The sequence below is a fragment of the Carcharhinus amblyrhynchos genome, chromosome 21, assembly GCF_965287045.1.
Source record: "Carcharhinus amblyrhynchos chromosome 21, sCarAmb.v2.hapA, whole genome shotgun sequence".
In the NCBI taxonomy this organism is placed as follows: domain Eukaryota; kingdom Metazoa; phylum Chordata; class Chondrichthyes; order Carcharhiniformes; family Carcharhinidae; genus Carcharhinus; species Carcharhinus amblyrhynchos.
In genome coordinates this window covers 40,279,385-40,299,447 of record NC_137344.1, presented here as the reverse complement: position 1 = coordinate 40,299,447, position 20,063 = coordinate 40,279,385, and the positions used below count along the sequence as shown (strand labels likewise).

At 42.1% G+C, this 20,063-nt stretch overlaps 1 protein-coding gene across 2 annotated transcripts in view; it reads right to left on the bottom strand.

Annotated features, from left to right (window-relative positions):
- Nucleotides 1-16,935, bottom strand: part of myocd (myocardin) — a 620,755-nt gene extending 603,820 nt beyond the window's left edge. For both annotated transcript variants that reach the window (XM_080209049.1, XM_080209048.1), the window contains exon 1: nucleotides 16,823-16,935. The gene's annotated coding sequence lies outside the window, so the exon portion shown is untranslated. The remainder of the gene's footprint in view (nucleotides 1-16,822) is intronic.
- Nucleotides 16,936-20,063: the final 3,128 nt, after the last annotated feature.

The window sequence follows — 20,063 nt, the reverse complement described above, 5'->3', positions numbered from 1 at the left end:
AGCAGGATCACATGATGTCGGCCCAGGAGGCGGTTTATTCCACTTAAGCGGTCTTGATAAAAATCACAAAATTTGCAACTTGGAGCCTGAGCATCACGGAGGAGCTGTGCACTGTTCAGCATTGCTCAATACAGTGGCCCAAGTCTCCAGTAACTACTAGCACTGATTAGAGAAGAGTCTGTCATCGTTTTTTTTAAGAAAAGAAACAACTACATTTTAAAAATACTGCTCTTCTTGTATTGGTTTCAGTTGCGACTTTATCTCTGGCTCTGTTGAAAGAACATTATTAAGTCTCACCTCATCCTTCCTCCCGTCAATCTCCAATCGCAGCCATTGGACAGACTGCAGTCTGCAGCAAATTCTTTCCATGCAAGTTTCCATAAACACTTTGATTTAATACATTTTACACACCTTTCATTGAAACTCTCCCTAATATCAACAGAGCATTTTAGTACAGTTTGACTATGTAAGCAAATGATGTGATTCGGTGGGGGATGGTGGAGGGAATGATGAGCTTGCAGTTTCAAACAGCACATTCTAGGAGAAGAGGCAACGGAAAAGTATGTTTTGCAGTGGTGGAAAAAGAAACAAACTGGCTTGCTAAAAATATTCAAGGAGCTATTTGCAGCATGCACTGTCGAACATAACACTGGGCCACATTGGTCAACTATCAGAAACAAACGTGAAATATCATGTAGAATGAAAAGTGGGTGTAAATATTAAGAAGTCATTTCAGTGAGCAAAATAGTTCTGGTTTAAAACAGTCACACTCACAACTTTAATCGTTGCCCAACACACATGCTATTTTTATAATACATAACACACTCAGGGATACTTTTCATCCATTCTCAATGCCTCTTTATAGTGGCAGTTCTTAAAGATCAAGAATAGTGACCCAAGAGTATATGTTGCGCAGTAAGAATGCGGAAGGGCATTTTTCAGTGCACTCCATTGCATATAATAATTGCACATTATACGCCATTGCATATAATAATTTCCACCATTGACTGGGAACTGCTAACACAAAATGGTTGTAATGTCACTGTTTTGTCCACAAGATATTCAACATACTAAACTTATCACAAGTCTATTGCTTACATAGGTTGGCAATATGTTTGATCAATGCTGTGTGTGGCACAGAGAATCAATAACAGGTCACATATCAAATCTATCCCAGCTGACAAATTCCCAATCTTGCTCCTCACGGCTGGGAAGGGCAGGAGGAGGCAGCATTGTTGACTTTTGGCCTATCCCACTCAGGCTAGCTGTGCGGTACTTAAACCAGAGAGTAAATCATCCAGGTTACTGGTATTAAGCTTCGACTTGCCCGATGATGATTGGCACCTATGTCTCGGCGTGAATGAGCCATAGCTTCCTCGGAGTGGCAATCTACCGGTGCTTAAATTCCAAAGCGCCTGTCTTGTCTTAACTTCCCAATTCAGGTCAGGTGAGACTTAGGAGGCTCCAGTGGCAAAATGTAAAAGAAGCGGAGGTGTAAAGCAGGTGAGCTTAAAGGGACCATTGAAAATGAAAAGTCAGGGAAAAGATAAATTTCTAAAGTAAGTGATTGGCATGTGGGAGTGGGGCTTTACACATCAGAAGGGGAGTGGGGAATTCACTCATTGCTACCTGCCTCCTTGCCTTATCCGTGGTGGAGGTTACGGTGCCTAGGGTCAGAACTACCTTTGGGCAGAGAACTGAAGAAAAAGGAGGTCTGTGCTGTATACGGATTGATTCAAAATAAGTTGTTGGAGAGAACAAGGAAGCTTTCTCGGAATGGATTCTATGTTGTGAAACCGCACAGTGGACATGGATTAACAATGTAGTTTCGTGGCAGGGAATAGATCACGAAATAAGGCAGCGAGGTCTTGATGCAATACATCCATGGCTCCCAAAATCTCCATCAATGATAGGTACATTTTGCTAATACATCCCTTTCCATGTTATCATGTTTGAATTTGGTTTACTTATCCCTTATATACATAAGTTTACTTTCTGACATCCATTTGGAATCCGGCCTCTACTGCATTGAAAATTCAGCTGAAATCAAAGAAATTTGTAATGAATATGGAAAAAACCCTTCAAATTATAACCCATAACCATTCTATTGTACTTATATTTCTTCACTCACTGGTTTGTTTTGTTTGATTTTAATGGGCTTGGAGGTTTTGGAAAACATTTTTCTTTGCACTTTTTTTTGCAGTTGTGCAAAGTCCCAAATTACTAAGCAGGCTGCTTGAATTACGTGTAAAATAAAGGACAGCTGATTTAAACTTTAAATATGGCCCATGAGACTTCATGGGGTGAACCACAATGGCCCAGATAAACTGGACACTGCGTCAGGATACATCAGGAGCTATAAGGACTGCTCATTAATAATTTGCTTCCAAAATGCACATGCATTCTCTCCCAACTCTCTATAAACAGAATATTCAGTAAATCTGATAAATATCGCCATATCAAATAATGGAATAATACAAAAATCTACTACTTGATAACATCCTTGAAATATGTTAAACACTCTTACGTAAGTAATGAGAAAATGCTGCTGTCGTTCTCAACAAGTGGTTCCAACAAGCACGAGTAATGAGCTCAATACGTAGTAACATAGTAATTGCATCATGTTTTGCTTTTAATTTTGGTTTAGTTGTTCAAATGTTGTGGTAAATGTTAAACTAAGTGTGGTGCATGTTTTGTGGCTTGAAACCATGGTTCTTCAGTGCTTGTCAAAATTCTTGCTGCTTCCATAAAGACTTTGGTGTCATCAATGTTCCTGGCCTGGCCAATTGATGTCACAGCATCAACTATGGCTCAAGGGTAACACTCGACGCAGAAGACTGGAGGTTCAAATCACTTTCCAGGACTGGAGTGCAAAAATCAACACTAACATTCATAGAATTGAATTATACAGTGCTAAGGGAGGCCATTCAGCCCTTGAAGCCTGCACTAACAACAATCAAACCCAGCATTTATCCCTGTAACCCCACATATCTAGCCTGCTAATCTCCCTGACACAAGGGAAAATTTACCATAGCCAGTCAACCTAACATGCATTACTTTGGACTCGGGGAGGAAACTGGAGCACCCAGAGGAAACCCATGCAGATATGGGGAGAATGTGCAAACTCCACACAAACAGTTCCCAACACCAGATTTGAACCCGGGTCTCTGATGCCGTGAGGTAGCAATGCTAACTACTGTGTCACTGTGCTGCCCTATTCAAATGGCGCCCTGCCAGAGGTATCATCTTTGGATAAGAGGCCCCATTTACGTTTGCAGCTGGATGTAAAAAGTCCAGAACACTATTCTGAAAAAACAGCAAAGGAGTTATCTCCAGTTTCCTGGCCAATATTTATTCTTCAATCAACAGCACAAGCCCATATTATCTGGTCATTATCAACTGCCACGTGTGGGTCCTTGCTATTTGCTAATTGGCCTCTGTGTTTCCTACTTAAAACAGCAACTAACTTCAAAAATACTTAATTGGCTATAAATAAAGGGTCCATTTGATGGGTGACACCCAATCAGTTCTCAAGCTGATTCACAATCAGAGTCATGCTCGTGCAAGACGCTATCCAATGCAATCCTTAAGTTTCATGTTCCTCCTACCATTTCTTTGGCTACTTCAGTGGCAATTGCATTTGTTCACAAATACCCCATTTCTGATCTCACATAAATATGATAGATGCAGGTATCAATCACCATTTATTTCCAGGCAACTTCACTGGGATTTGGATTGTATTTATGTGGAAAATCTGTGTACTTGATGGAGACTTCGAGCCACCTACCTTTAAAAAAAAAGTTCTGTGCTTGAGGCTGAGCCAACCAGCAGTTAAGCTAGAGTTTGGAAACTGCTTCACTTGTAAGATGTAAGCTTCTGTTTAATATGTCCTGTGCATGGACAGGAATGAGCGTCATTTATTTGTGTATGAAAGGGAATACATAAGAAACGGCAATTGGACAGGTACATGGATGAGAAAGGTTTAGAGGGATATGGGCCAAACTTAGGCAAATGGGGCTAATTCAGTTTAGGAAACTGGTCAGCATGGATGAGTTGGGCCAAAGGGCCTGTTTCTGTGCTGTATATCTCTGACATACGTGATTCATTGTTTTATGATATGGTTTATTTAAGTGTTTTATTTAGGTAATTTGCCGGCTGATATAAAGCCTCAGTCTAGTAGCACGTATAATCAATAGACTTTTTGAAATGGGGGAATACATCAGCCAGCATGCGATGCATAGGATTCTTTGCAGAGATTCATAGGTCTCAGTGTAATTTACTAGAAAATGCACACTTCTCATTATAGCACCACCACTGCCATACACTCCCATTCCAATCACCAAGTCCTGTCTGTCTGATCCCCAACACACCCCCTCCGCTCCCCTAAAACACAACTGTTGTTGAGGATGCCTCAGTATTAAGCAGCCCGCTCCTTCACACTCCAGTCCCAGGAGTGGCCACTAGTAGGGGTTGTGCTGTCCAGGCTGCTAAGTGCTGAACCTCTTATTGGGCACGTGTTAAGGGAGAAAAGGACCGCTAGCCCTTACTGGACGGCTATCCCAGCAGCTTCTTAACTGGCTGCTACCAGTAAAATACTGCCTCGAGATGTAGAATTGTTCTGATTGTGCTAAGAAGCAACAAGGGGTGGAAAACATTAGTGGAAGTTGTTTATAGTCCTGCAAACATTAATGGTCATGTAGGGAATGGCATTAAACCAGAAATTAGAGATACATGTAACAAGAGTGCTACAGTAATCATGGGTGACCAGGGTGGTGCCAGCCTCTGTATTTGGCTCAATGTATCTTCCTCCTCCTCCTTCCAGCACCTTGCCCTCAGTGGATGTTCATGACCATGGACTTCCATTGGATTTGTCCATGAACATGTTTGTCAAAGTCCTGTAGTGATTTGCCTTTTGCAGTATGGCTTAACAAGAGACTCTGCTGCTCTTAAAAAGATAACTCTAAAAGCATTGTACCTGAATGCACGGAATATTTGCAATAAAGTGAACAAATTAACAGCATTAATGGGCATGATATGATTACAGTGACCTGGCTGCAGGGTGACCAAAGCTGGGAACTGAATATCTAAGGGTACTTTGCATTTAGGAAGGACAGACAAAAGAGATAGGAGATGGGGGCTGTGTTATTGGTTAAGGATTAAATCAGTGCAAAATTGAGAGAGGATTTTGTCTCAGAAAATCAAGATGTGGAATTAGTTGGGTAGAGCCAAAAAGCAACAAGGAGTGGAAAACATTAGTGGAAGTCCTGTAAGCAGTAGTGGTAATGTAGGGAATGGCATTAAACTAAAAATTAGAGATGCATCTAATAAGGGTGCTTTGGTAAACATGGGTGACTTTAATCTACATATAGATTGGGCATTCAAATTAGCAACGAAACTGTGTGAATGAATTCCTACGAGACTTTTGTTTAGACCAGCGTGCCGAGGGATCAACTTGCAAACATGCTGTCTTACACTTGGTGTTATGCAATGAGAAGATGTTAATTAATAATCTTGTTGTGTGAGGCCCTTTAGAAAACAGTGACCATAACATGATAGAATTCTTCATTAGGTCTGAAAGGGAAGAAGTCTGATCTGAAACTAGGGTTCTAAATCTGAACAAAGGAAACTACAATTACATGAGGCAGGAGTTAACTAAGATAGATTGGGGAACTTCTAAACAGCATGATGATGGACAGGCAATTGTTGATATTTAAGGAATAAAGGTTCACAACAGTTATATATTCCTTTCTGGTGCAAAAACACAGCAAGACGGTCTGACCATGGCTAACAAAATAAATTAAGCACAGTACTGGATCCAAAGAGAAGTGACAGAATCCCGACAGTGCAAGAGGTGGCCATTCAGCCCGTTGAGTCTGCACTGACTACAATCCTACCCCGGTCCTATTCCCTCAACCCCTCATATTTACCCTGCTAATCCACCTAACACTACGGTTAATTTATCATGGCCAATCAACTTAACCCAAGCATCTTTGGATCGTGGAAGGAAACTGAAGCATCCGGAGGAAACCCACGCAGACACGGGGAGAACATGCAAACTCCACACAGACAGTGACCCCAGGCCAGAATTGAACCCAGAATTGCTGCTGTGAGGCAACAGCGATAACCACTGTGTCACCGTGCTGCCCCAAATAAATAAAGTTGCTGGAAAAGGTAACAAGCCTGAGGATTGGAAGCCATTCAGAATTCAGCAAAGGAGGACCAAGCGATTAAGTGGGGAAAAATAAACTTGTTCATGGCGGGGATTCTCTCGTACCATTGCAAGTGCTGCCGAGAACACAAAATTCTCCTTTCTCACTTGCAGTGGGGTGGGCATGGACGAGATAGGAAAATCCCGCTCAATGGGGGTAGACTTGCAAGTAACACAAGAGGACTGTAAAAGTTTCCATAAGTTTGTAAAAAGAAAAAGATGAGGGAAGACAAATGTTGGTCCCTTCCAGTCCAAAATGGGAGAATTCATAGAGAACAAGGAGATGGCAGACCATATAGAAGTGTCTTGGCCCATCGAGTCTGTGCCAAAAACATTCCCCCCTCGGTCCTATCCCCGTAACCCCACATATTTATCCTCCTAATTCTCCTGATACTAAGGGGCAATTTATCATGGCCAATCAACCTAACCTGCACATCTTTGGACTATTCCAGTTCTGTCTTCACAGAAGAAGACACAAATATTAGGAAACCAAGGAGGAATTGAGGGAAATGATTATCAGATGAAAGCTGATAAATCCCCAGGGAATGATAACCTACATCCCAGGATACTAAGGGAGACAGCCATGGGAATAGTGGTTGAAAAACAGAAAATGCTGAAAAATCTCAGCAGGTTTGGCAACATCTGTGGAGCGAGAATAGAACCAATGTTTTGAGTCTGGACGACCCTTTGTCAGTGCTGGTCATCTAGACGTGAAACATTGGTTCTATCTCCCCCACATACGGGCTGTCAGACCTGCTAAGGTTTTCCGTCATTTTCTGTTTTTGTTTCAAATTCCAGTATCTGCAGTATTTTGTTTTTATTTGAAATAGTGGATGTGTTGGTTGCCTACAATAAAGGGGTCACAGTCTCAGAATATGGGCTAGGCTATTTAGGACTGAGATGAGAAGAAATCGCTTCGCTCAGAGAGTGGCAAACCTGTGGAATTCTCTGCCACAGAAGGCTGTGCAAGCCAAATCACTGAATATGTTTAAGGAGGAAACAGATATATTTACAGACTCTAAAAGCCTCAAGGGGTACAGGGAGAGGGCAGGAGTGTGGCTTTGAGATAGAGGATCAGCCATGGTCATACTGAATGATGGAGCAGGCTCGAAGGGCCAATTCTGCTCCAATTTTCCATATTTCTGTGTCTATGTTTCGTACCACTGTCATACTAGAAGGATTTACATAGAATCACAGAAACCCTACAGCGCAGAATGAGGCCATTTGGCCCAACGAGTCTGCACCGACCACAATCCAGCTCAGCCCCTATCCCCACAGCCCCATGTATTTACCCTGTTAGCCCCCCTGACACAAGGAGCAAATTAGCATGGCCAATCAACCTGTCCTACACATCTTTGGACTGTAACATTACATTCTGCACTCCCTGCACCTGGAGGAAATCCACGCAGACACAGGGAGTACATGCAGACTCAGCACAGACAGTGACCCAAGAAGAGAATCGACACACTGATACCTGATGGCCAAACAGATTAGTTATGAAACTGGGACTTGAAATCAGAACTTCTTATCCAGAGGCAGGGAGTACCATTGTGGTAAACCACAGCGTCAGCAGGTATCAGGTGTTTTGAACATAAATGTTGTTGTATTCACTAAAGTTGTACCAACAAAGCAAAGCACAAGACTGAATTCTGATACTGTTTTTTCCACAGATTACAACATCGACGCTCTTCATGAAATGTAATTGTCCCCCACAATTTTCTTTCAGTTTTTATAATTCATGTTGCCCTCTGAAAGTTCAATCAAATTTTCAGCAACGTGATACACTGCTCAGGTAATTCTCTGCCAGGATACATAACCATTACTTCTCCTTTTAAACAGATTAAACAAAAACAAAAGAGGCTGTGTGGGGAATTGTGGGAGGGAGGGGTGTAGATATTAAATAATTGAAGAAACAGACTGTTACTTGGCAAAATCTCCGAGATCATTAATATCCACAGACAACCTTGTAATACATTCACCTTTGCACATTTTTCTATTAATACCACACAAGTAGCTGTTTGAGCTGTGCGATGTCGTCACCCAAAAGGTGCACCTTAACTTGTGCAGCTTCACAGAAACGAGACACACATCATGAAGCAGACCAAGCTATTTTTCACTGGAAGCCGATAACTGCTCTCAATTATTATATCTCAACTTGTTCTAAACTTTGAATGCTTACCCCACTTCTTTGTGAAAGGCAAAGATGTACATGAAAGATATATTGGAATGGGCAGTCAATAATTTGCCTGAATTTTAAAGGAGGTTCAAAAAAAAACCTCAATTATATAAAGACAAGCAGGGAGGTCAAAAACAGTGACAAACATTGCTGCACTGGTAAAAGGAGAGAGCTCCTATTACCTTTTGTGCTTTTTTTTGTAGAAACTTGCTGGCCCCTATGAGGCAAAGGAACAATTTCAACTTTAATTGCTTACTTTAGACGACAATTGACTCTTTCTCTCTTTACGGCATTCATTCCTTAATAAAGTTATGTTCCATTGTCACCCTCCACTGACAAAGTAGTTTCTCTTTCCCTCATACCAGCTGAGTGGGGCAGCGTGGATTGAATTTTTGATTTGATTTACTGTCACATGTATTGGTATCTATGAAAAGTATTGCTTCTTGCGTACTATACAGACAAAGCATACCGTACATAGAGAAGGAAAGGAGAGAGTGCAGAATGCAGTGTTACTGTCATAGCGAGGATATAGAGAAAGATCAAGTTAAAGCGAAGTAGGTCCATTCAAAAGTCTGACGGCAGCAGGGAAGAAGCTGTTCTTCAGTCAGTTGGTATGTGATCTGACATTTTTACCTTCTTCTGTCGGAAAAAGATATAAATGAAAGTATGTCAGGGTGTGTGGGATCCTTGATTATGTTGGCTGCTTTTCCAAGGCAGAGGGAAATATAGACAGTAGCAATGGGTGGGAGGCTGGTTTGAGTGATGAACTGTGCTTAGTTCACAACCCCTTGTAGTTTATTGTGGTCTTGGACAGAGCAGGAACCATACCAAGCTATGATACAACAAGAAAGGTTGCTTTCTATGGTGCATCTGTAAATGTTGGTGGGAGCTGTAGTGGACATGCCAACTTTCCTTAGTCTCCTGAGAAAGTAGAGGTGTTGTTGGGTTTTCTTAACTGTAGCATCAGCATGGAGGGACCAGGGCCGGTTGTTGGTAATCAGGACACCGAAAAACTTGAAACTCTTGACCATTTCTACTTCGCCCCATTGACATAAAGAGGGGCAAGGCCTCCACTATGCTTCCTGAAGTTGATGACTATCTTCTTTACTTTGTTGACATTGAGAGAGAGATTATTGTCATTTCACCAGATTCTCCAATTCCTTCCTATACCCTATCTCGGCATCGTGGATCAGATCTCAAACAATGGTGGTGTCATCAGCAATGAGGTTGTCTTGAGATCAGGATCCGATTCAGGTCACGGGATGGTTGGCAGGAAATTAAAGTGGACTTTGCCATCAGTGTCCAGTTCATGATCACAGGCCTGGCTGCCTACCAACCATGGGTGTTGGGTGAAAGTTCCAGCAACTGGAAAGGAGATTAAACAAGGGAAACAATCAAGGAATAGCCGCAGTTAGAGGAATCATAGCTCCAAGGATCAGAGTCAGCTCCCTGGTGAGGTTCCAGCTGGCAGCAAAGGGCATAGAAAGGAAGAGGTGCTCTTTCCAGTCATTGGAAAGAGATGACCCCAAACTCAAAAGGCTGGAGGGGAGGCACGAGGAGATGAGCAATTGCGGGGTGGTCACCAAACTATGGGTGCCGTGCCACAAGTGATTCATTAAAATGGTGCAATCTGGCAGGGCAAATCGCATTCTTCATACCTAACTCACAGTTCTGAATGTCACAAGAGGCAACAAGAAAGTGAGAAGCTGTTGCTGTCCCAAGTATTGGACATGACCAGGTATCTGCATTCACTACAAATCGCACAACAGCCTCACAGCTGAGGAGCCTGGTGCAAGCCACCCACTGACACAATGCTGGACAAGCAAATTGGCACTGGCTGAGAGATGAGTGTCTGTGTTGGAAGGGGAAGAGCTCACAACGCTACAGAGTCACGAAGAACTGAAGGCTTTATTGCATGTTACGCTGAGCACAATGGCAGAGGTGCTGGCAGTGGAGGGCTTGCATCAGGGCAGCCTGTCGCTGATGGTGAGGCAGCTTTAGAGCCCACAAAGTGAGTAACTTCCCAGAAACAGTCACTGCAACCTCTCACCAGTGATGACCACAAGGAACTCCAGATGGAGAATGCAGCACACCGACATCACTCTGACAGGTCCAGTAGAAGATGAGACAATAATGATGGCAGTGGAACAATGGAAGACTTTACAGAAGGAGCCAATGTCAAGAGATTCAGTGTCACGTATTCCTTCATCAGCACGCATACACTCGCGTTTGCAGGCAGTTCGAAAAGGGTGGCAGCAGCTGGTGATTCTAGCATAAAGCATGCATGTAGTTAACGGAGACAAGTGATAGCAGCAGCCACTCCGCAGATGACGACAAAAGTAACCCAAGGCCCAGCTCCATGCAGATACTGAGCCTCAGGAACAATCAGCAAAGCTGGGGGTGTTGGAGCAGCAGTGAGAAAGATGTGGACATCTGTCTGAGTTCCCCAAAGGCTGTTGGTTCCCACATGAAGGCAATGGGTGAATCCATTCATGGCACGTGTCTCTGGTTTATGAGGACAAAATCTTCTCCACTGCAAGAGTGGTACACTCATTTAAAGGATGCAGCATAGCACCTAGCAAATGCAGGAAAAATGTCTCCTCACCCGTGAGCTCTATGGTGTGACGGGCGAGTAAGAGGGGTCTGAAGCACCTGGATGGATGTAACAACAGGTGTTCAAGGAAGGACAAATGGGCTGTAAAAGGATGGAGGGATAGGTGTGCAAATCCCCTGGGAGGGGGCGGTTCCTGTCAGGGTGCTCCTGGCACTGACAGTTGCTCCTCAGCCCCCATGATAGCAACACCAATGCTTCACAAAGCCACAATAATAGACGGCTACCGTATAAATGCCATGGTTATCAAATGCATCAGAGCAGAAAAGCGAGAAGCTGGCCTCCACTTCAGCTGGGTATGCTAGGAGAGTACAACATAGGAATGAGTACTCACAAGCAGTTGCATAATTCCATCCAGATGCATTCAGTCTCAATGGATGATAATTTATTCTGGCACATCAAAGATTTGGATTAAAATGTCAAATACAGGTCTCGTTTTGTATTAGATAACAGAGAGCCCCTTTCTGAACTAGTGGCCATTACAAAAGGGAAAATCTGCACTGCACAAGGGTATTGGTGAGTATATCCTTTGGCTGCATATCATCTGAGGCCCACCAAGATTAAAGGCATTGAAGGAAAGGCCACCAAGACTACATGAAGGAAAAGAGTTAATTATTTACATGGGTGCTTAAGGGATGCTCAGGAGAAACGAGTGATTGGAATGTCTTTCTGGCACATGTCAGTGCTCATAGACAAGAGGCCCCTCGGGTACACTGCCATTTCCTGACGGTCTTGTGTCTGCTCCAAATCTTCCTGAGGAGAAGGAGGAGGTGGACTCCTTATTCTCCAAAGCAACAGTCCCAAGTCTAAGAGACCCAGGTTGTGCAGAGCACTGCATAACAGAACAATATCACCTTGATGGGGCATATTGCAACACTCTACCAAATCTATCCCATCATCTATACTTGTTTTTTGGAAGGCCCATCAATCCCTTTTAAAAATTTTATATACCCTGATCAGGTCCCCTTTAATCCTTTTAAACTCCAGCAAGTACAAGCCCAAACTGTTTAATCTCTCCTCAACAATTTCATCCCTGAAATCAATCTGGTGAACCTCCTCTGAACTGCCTCCAAGTCCTTCCTCAAATCGCAAGACCAAAACTTGACACAATATTCCAGATGTGGTCTCATCAACATCGTATACAATTGCAATGACACTTCTCTATGTTTCTCCTCCAGTCCTTTTGCAATAAATGCCAGCATCCCATTTGCCTTTTTTATTACATGCTGCACCTGCATACCGACTTTCTGTGATTCGTGAACAAAGACATCCTGATCCCTCTGCCTGGGTCCATTTCTGCTTTCCATTTAGGTAAGAATCTGTCTTTTTTTTTCTGCCAAAATGAATAATATCACACTTATCCACAATAAACCGGATCTAATTCAGCTTTGAATATTGTTAACGGCCCAGCTTCTGCTGCTCTCCAAATTCCAAAGAAGAACTGCCCCCGAGACAATAAATTTCTCATCTCCATTCTAAATGGGAAACCTCCCATTCTGAAATTGTGCCCCATGAGGTGAAATATCCTTGCATTTCCTCCCCTCGTCAATTCTTCCAAACCTCAATAAGGATAGGCCGAACTGCAACTTACTGGAAGTGGTTCCACCAACACCCTATATAGTTGCTGCAAGACTCCCCTTATTTGATTTTAAGCCCCTTGCAACAAAGGCCAACATTCCATTTGCTCTCTTAATTCCTTGCTGTACTTGCATGGCGACTTTTGTGATTCATGATTTGCCCAGATCCTTCCATACCATCCAGTTCTGCAGTCTCTCTACAGTTCAATAATACTCTGCTTTTCTATTCTCCCTCCCAAGGTGGACAACCTCATATTTCCCCATATTATACTCGATCAGCCATTTTTTTGCCCATTCATTTATCTATACGTATCCCTTTGCAAACACTTCTTAACCTGTTTTCCTAATTATCTGTATATTACAAGCAATTTGTCTACATTATACATGTGTTCCTGTGTTCTGATGATGGGTTAAAGAACTGGGGCAGGAGTAGGCCATTCAGCCCCTTAAGCCTGCTCCAATAAGATCATGCATTCAATAAGATCATGGCTGGTCTGACTGTGGTTTAAATCCACTACCCTGCTCATTGTCATGACATATGACTCTCTTGTCAATCAAAAATATGCCTAACTCAGCCTTGAATATTTTCAATGACACAGTCTCGACTGCTCTCTAGCAAAAAGAATTCCAAAGACAAATGACTCATTTGAGAAAGAACTTCTCCTATCTCAGTCTTATATGGGAGAAACTGTGTGCCTTGGTTTTAGGCTCAAAGATGTGCGGGTTAGGTTGATAGTCCATGCTAAATTGACCGTAGATGCATAGGTTAGAGGATTAGTGGGTAGAATATGTACAGATATGGGGGTAGGGCCCGGGTGGGATTGTGGTCAGTGCAGACTTGATGGGCCGAATGGCGTCTTTCTGTACTGTAGGGTTTCTATGATTTCTATGACTCCTCCACAAGGGGAAAATGCTCTGAGCATCCACCCTGTCAAGTCTCCTCAGCATCTTAAAATCATACAAATAGAATCATAGAAACCCTACAGCGCAGAAAGATGCCATCTGGTCCATCAAATCTGCACCGACTACAATCCCACCCACGCCCTACTCCCATATCCTTACATATTTTCCCCACTAATCCCTCTAACCTAATCTTGTACGTTTTAATATCATCTCTCATTGTTCTAAGCTCCAATGAGCACTGTCCCAACCCCACTCAATCTTTCTTCATAAGACAATCCCTTCATCCCAGCAATCAGTCAAGTGAACCTTCTCTGAACTACTTCTAATGAAAGTACATCTTTCATTAGAGGCCGGAACTGTACACATATTCCAGATGTGGTCCCACCAATACCTGAGCAACTGTAGCATAACTTCCCTACTTTTGTACTCACACCCATTGCAATAAATGGCAACATTCCATTTGCCTTTCTAATCACTTGCTGTGTCTAGGTACTAACACACCTAGATCCTTCTGTCCCATACAGCTATGAAGTCTCTCTCCAGTCCAACAATATACTGCTTTTCTATTCTTCCAGCCAAGTCATTAATACAGCTTGTGGATAGTTCAGGCCCCAGCACTGATCCCTGTGACACCCACTGGTTCGAGTTTACCAATCTCAACATGATCCATTTACCCCAACTCTGTTTCCTGTTAGTTAGCCAACCTAAATATACTGCTAAGTTCAACAAGAATTTTCCTGTGCCCGAAGATGGTTGCCAAACTAATTCCTACTTCTTTCTAGCCATCAATCCCCCATTCTTATCCCCACTTCTCAATTTCATTGCTCTCTTGGACTACTGGCTTTGACCTTTCATTTCAGTATTGTTAATTTTCTTCTTATAAAATGCTTGTCAATGGCTCAGCAAGATTTTACAGTGAGTGGCTATATCCCCAAAGGGTTCAGGATTGGTTCCGAGCTGAATTGGTGGATCTCACCTGAGGCCTTGAGTGTCGTCATCACCTTTAGGTAAGTTCATTTATTAGTCACAAGTAGGCTTACATTAACACTGCAATGAAGTTACCATAAAAATCCCCTCGTCGCCACACTCCAGTGCCTATTCAAGTACACTGAGGAAGAATGTAGCATTGCCAATGCACCTAACCTGCACAACTCTGGAGTGTGGGAGGAAACCGGAGCACCCAGAGAAAACCCACACAGGCACAGGGAGAATGTGCAGATTCCATACAGACAGTGGAATTCCCAAGCTGGGAATCGAACCCAGGCCCCTGACGCTGTGAGGCAGCAGTACTAACCACTGTGCCACTGAAGGGGGTAAGTCTACCAGACTTCAAGCCCCTGCTGGAAGTAAGCGTGTGTGGTTCACGATAAGGACAGGCTTAGCTTGAATGTCCCATTGTCAAACAGCTTGCCAACATTCACCCATTAATAATGACCAACGATAGTGGGAGGTAACTACCACCTGAGCCGAACAAGGATAAACCTTCAAGGAAGGAGAGAAAGGAAGAAAAGGAAAAGAAACTAAATGATTATCCTTAGCCCCAACAACTAAATGTAATTTTCCAGTAATCTTCAGCGTTCCAGAACAAGGTGGGGAATTCCCTTTTCGTTCATAGCATCAATACATTCCCTTTCTACCTTCTGTGTGGCATTGTAGAAAATAAATATGGAAGCACAGATTGCAGGAAGCTATGAAAAGAAATGATTTTCAAAACTTCTCAACCGATGATCTTTGCAAAAAGAATGGAATGAAATGAAATAGCTTACTTTTGACACAAAAACAGAAAATGTTGGAAAATCTCAACAGGTCTAACAGCATCTGCGGAGAGAGAATACAGCCAATATTTCGAGTTTGGATAACCCTTTGTCAGAGCTGAAGGCAAAGAAAATTAAACAAGATTTATACCATGGGGGTGGTGGTGGTGGTGGTGGTGGTGGGGGGGGGGGGGACTGTTTTAATGGGACAAAGAGAATGTGAATGGTGATGATAAAGGCTGACTCGAAACGTCGGCTCTATTCTCTCTCCACAGATGCTGTCAGACCTGCTGAGATTTTCCAGCACTTTCTGTTTTTGTTTCAGATTCCAGACCTGCTGTGTTTTGCCTGTATCTTGGCTTACTTTTGAGTAACGCTTATCAAGACCTCAAGGTTTCCTTTAAACAAATTACAGCCAATGAAGTATTTTGGAAGTGTAGTCATATGTAGAAAACACAGCAACCAATTTGAACACAGCAAGGACCCACAGTCATAATGACTGTGTAATCCATTGTAATTATTACAATTGAGGAGTGAATATTGGCCAAGATGTCAAGGATCCCTGCTCTTTTTGAATAGCGACATGCGATCTTTCACATTACCTAACAGAGCAGATAGGGTCTGAACTGAAAGACAAGGTCCCCAACAATGCCACATCTCTTACTGAGGTTAACGTTGCCCTGCGGATTCTTTTAAAGGTAAAATTTATACAAAGAACCAGAAATAATTTAATCATGCTTCTGATTTTTGAAGTCAAATTCAGTTGTGCCTTAAGTTTTATTTTAAATGATAAAAAGGGGCTAATGATACCAATGGAGGGATCTATCTGAAATAAGTCAATGGGTGGCACAGTGCTTAACACTGCTGCCTCATAGCAGTGGGTTTCCTCCCACAGTCGGAAAAAAAAACATGCCGGTTAGGCCATACTTAAAATCTCCTTCAGTACACCCGAACAGTAACTTCATTGCAGTGTTAATGTAAGTCCTACTTGTGACACTAATAAACTTTTAAACTTCAAGCAATGAAAGCGAGGGCAGTGTTGTTCGAGAGATGCTTTAAGGGCTTAACTGTTTCACAACGTTAGCTATGAAAACTCCACCAAATGTGAACCACTGATGCTCTTAACAGTCGCCTTTTATCCCCCAAAAATAATATTTATTAGAAAAAAATATACACGAGGAACAAAAAAATTAATGAAAGCAGTTTACTGATTATATTCCATAAACAGAAGCATACATTCATATCATAGTTTACATTCTTATCCATCTACTTCTAATGGAAAATTTGAATGAAAATACTTGAGAGATATGTAGGAGAGCAAGAATGGATGGAGTGCTGTCACATATTACTCTCTCATCTACTGAAAATATCTCCCTACACCTTAAACAAATAAAGGATTTGAATATTCTATGATCACTGCCCCACCTATTGCAACACAGTAGACATTACACGAGTTAATACAGCAGGTATCAGAGACTTCCTGCTGTTGAAGAGACACACATTACTTCAAAAGAGCAGGAAGAACATTACAGCCCAGAGTGAGGAGGGGAGGACACCAACAGTGAAGTTTAAAAAGAACCAAAATAAAACTACCTCTGCGTCCTGTAGCTGTGTGTGTGGAGGTCGCAGTTCCTTGCAACTTTGTGCAAGTGTTCCTTGAGGAAAGGCTTCCTTCCCTTTTATTTATTTTTGTTTTGGGTTTTAAAAGGCTTTGGACAGCTGCAAGTGAGCGACAGGGAGACTGGAACTTGGGGCGGACAAAGCTGCTGGCTTATAGCAAGGCAATGGGCTGACGGAAAGAGACGAACCCGCTCCTGACGGAGATAGCCGAGTCCTCCTGTGCAGGAGAACTCTCAATGCAGCAAGCCCAGAGCTTAAAGATCCCACGCAGTTTAAAAAAAACAAGAGTCAAATTCAACAGAATAATAATGTCGCTGACGGAAACTGTCGAATAAATTCTGATTTTTATCTGCTGCAGTTTTTTTTTAAAACATGACCAAGATTAGAGTGAAGTAAAACCTGTTTTATTTTTGTTTGGAAACAAACTCGACTAATTTTTTTTTAAAACTATCACAGGAGTGCATAAATTGAGGTTAATTTGAAGCATACACTCCAGGCTGATCTGCAGCCACTTAGTGTGGGCAAGTGCACATGACAATTTGGGAGGAAAACTGGGGAAGGGCAGGGCCATTTCAAAAGGTTGCAAAATGTAAACAACTCAAGTTTTCCCATCAAGATAAGGCTTTTGATGTCATGCATCTATCTCTCGATGCGCAGACAGTGAGAGATCAATCAACACTGCCAACACACTGCACTGTGAAATTGTAGGAAAGGGGGCAGTTTGCAGAGATGTCAACCTCGATAGCTGCACAAAATATTGAGGTTCATATCCCTAAGGAAATGGATGTTTCGACCAATAATCTCTGGGATCATTGGGACGCATTTTGTTGACATCAATTCAAACCTGATAAAGAGTTTGCCAGAACTCCCTGTTGCGAAGTCAGTTACTGACAGTTGGAACTGTGCTCTTGGGCAACAATCAAAATAGAGACATGCCACAATATAAAGATCATCCGCTGTCTCAGCAAGTTTAAAAGTTACAGAGCAGTTACTTTAAATTCATTCACCAGTCCTTAAAAACTGTCCATAATCTTTCTTTACACCCTAGCTACGGCTGTAACACTACATTCTGCATTCTTTCCTTCTCTATGTACAGAATGCTTTGTCGCACGCAAGGAACAATACTTCTCACTAATACATATGACAATAATAAATCAATCAAGAAATACTGTCCATAGCATAGAAAGAAATGCATCCATTTTAATAACTGGTCAATCTATGTTTGCTCTCCACTTCCTTTTGTCAGATTGGACTGGACCAGGATTCCTAGTTGGGCTCAAGGGGTGGTTTTGGTTGATTAAGGAAATTGCTGCTCTTAAGTTCTCAGACTGACTGTCAACTCCAAACCTATCCTTAAACTTGGTGACTTCCCTGACAAGGTTTCAGCATGATAGTTTGTGTAGACTGCTGTAAATGTTTATTATTTGCTTAAAATGTTTTATTTATTCCTTCCAAAATTGTATTGCTGATTACTCACAAAGATGTTTGATTCCAAGCATTGTGTTTATTTTTTTAACCCACCAATAGAGAATGATTTTGCTTCCAGCTGATGTCACGCAATTGTTCTCAACTCCAACTGACACCAAAAAAAAACAAACTTGAGAATCAGGAGGCTTCATAATAGTGAATAGATAGGAGCCAATACCGTACAAAAAATTTCATCAGGAAACCCAAACTCCTAAATTAAGGATAATGCAAAGAGCTATCTTATGTTCGCTCTTCTCACTGAAAGGATAGATATCCCATGACATTACTCAGGGTAAATCAGCTGACATATTGTTTCACAGAATCATACAGATAATGCCATGTGGCATACAGTGCAATTATTAGCTTCCAAGGTGGATGTATGTTTAATGGGGCGTGCCCTTTCAAACTGCAAAGTCAATTCCTCAAAGTATACATAACTGAATGAAATCAGAATCTGGGGAGGGATCTTTGCATTCCAAGCCCATTTTTCATGTCCTCATCAGAAAAATCAGCCTGAATCAGCCAGTGTTTCTTTTCATTTAAAGAAATACCACTCTGACAGCTTGTAATGTAACGAATGTTATCAGAATGTTTCAACAGGGATATTGGTTGGGAAGGGGGCTGGGAGGACAAGTTTTACCCTATTTCTCTCTATGTGATTTTTAAAAATTTGTTTTACAGTAGGTGGACATCACTGGCTGGGCCCACATTCATCCCTGACTGCCCTTCATTTCAGAAGGAATTTTGAGAGTCAACCACATTGCTGTGGATCTGGAGTCACATGTAAGCAAGATCAGGTAAGGATGGCAGATTTCATTCCCTAAAGGCCAATAAGTTTTCTAACTTAATTTATAAGTGTCACAAGTAGGCTTACGTTAACACTGCAATGAAGTTACTGTGAAAATCACTCTCTGGCATCTCTTTGGCTACACAGAGGGAGAATTTAGCATGGCCAATGCACCAAACCAGCACGTCTTTCGAACTGAGAGGGGAAACTGGAGCACCTGGAGGAAACCCACGCAGACACGGGGAGAATGTGCAGATTCTGCACAGAGAGTCTGGCATCGAACTTGGGTCCCTGGTGCTGTTAGGCAGCAGTGTTAACCGGAGTGTTGCAAAACAGTGAAGCAGATGTGTATTTATGACAATCAACAATGGTTTCATGGCTATCATTAGACTTTTAATTCCAGATATTTACTGAATTCAAATTTCACCATCTGCCATGGTGGTATTGGAACCCAGGTCCCCACAGCTTTCCCCAGCGTGTCGGGATTATTAGTCTAGCGACAATACTAGTATGCCACTACCTCCCTTGTGATAATACTAAATAAAGTGTACAGTAAAAGAGAGATAGTTACCTGTCTCCCAACAGCCAAGTTACACTGCCCCAATCCTTATGTCTCAATCTACACAGGTTAATAGTAAGAGGGGAGAAAACACAAAGATCAAAAAAAAAGGCACTGGATTGCATTGCATGTTTTAATCTGTGTTCTGGAACAAACTAAATCCCCGTGTTTCCAAATATTTTATGAAAACCTGCTGAAATCCTAACCTCCCTTGAGTGCTGAAAAATGCAAAAACGTTTAGCCCATCCAATTAATTTTATTATATATTTTCTTTTTTAGGTCCAAGACTGACCATTTTAATCCATCAAGATAATGGCACTCAATTCTTCTTCAGAGTAAAAGTGATGAACTACTTAAGAGAATTGCTATTGCTACTCAAGAGAATGAATGTGGTGACACAG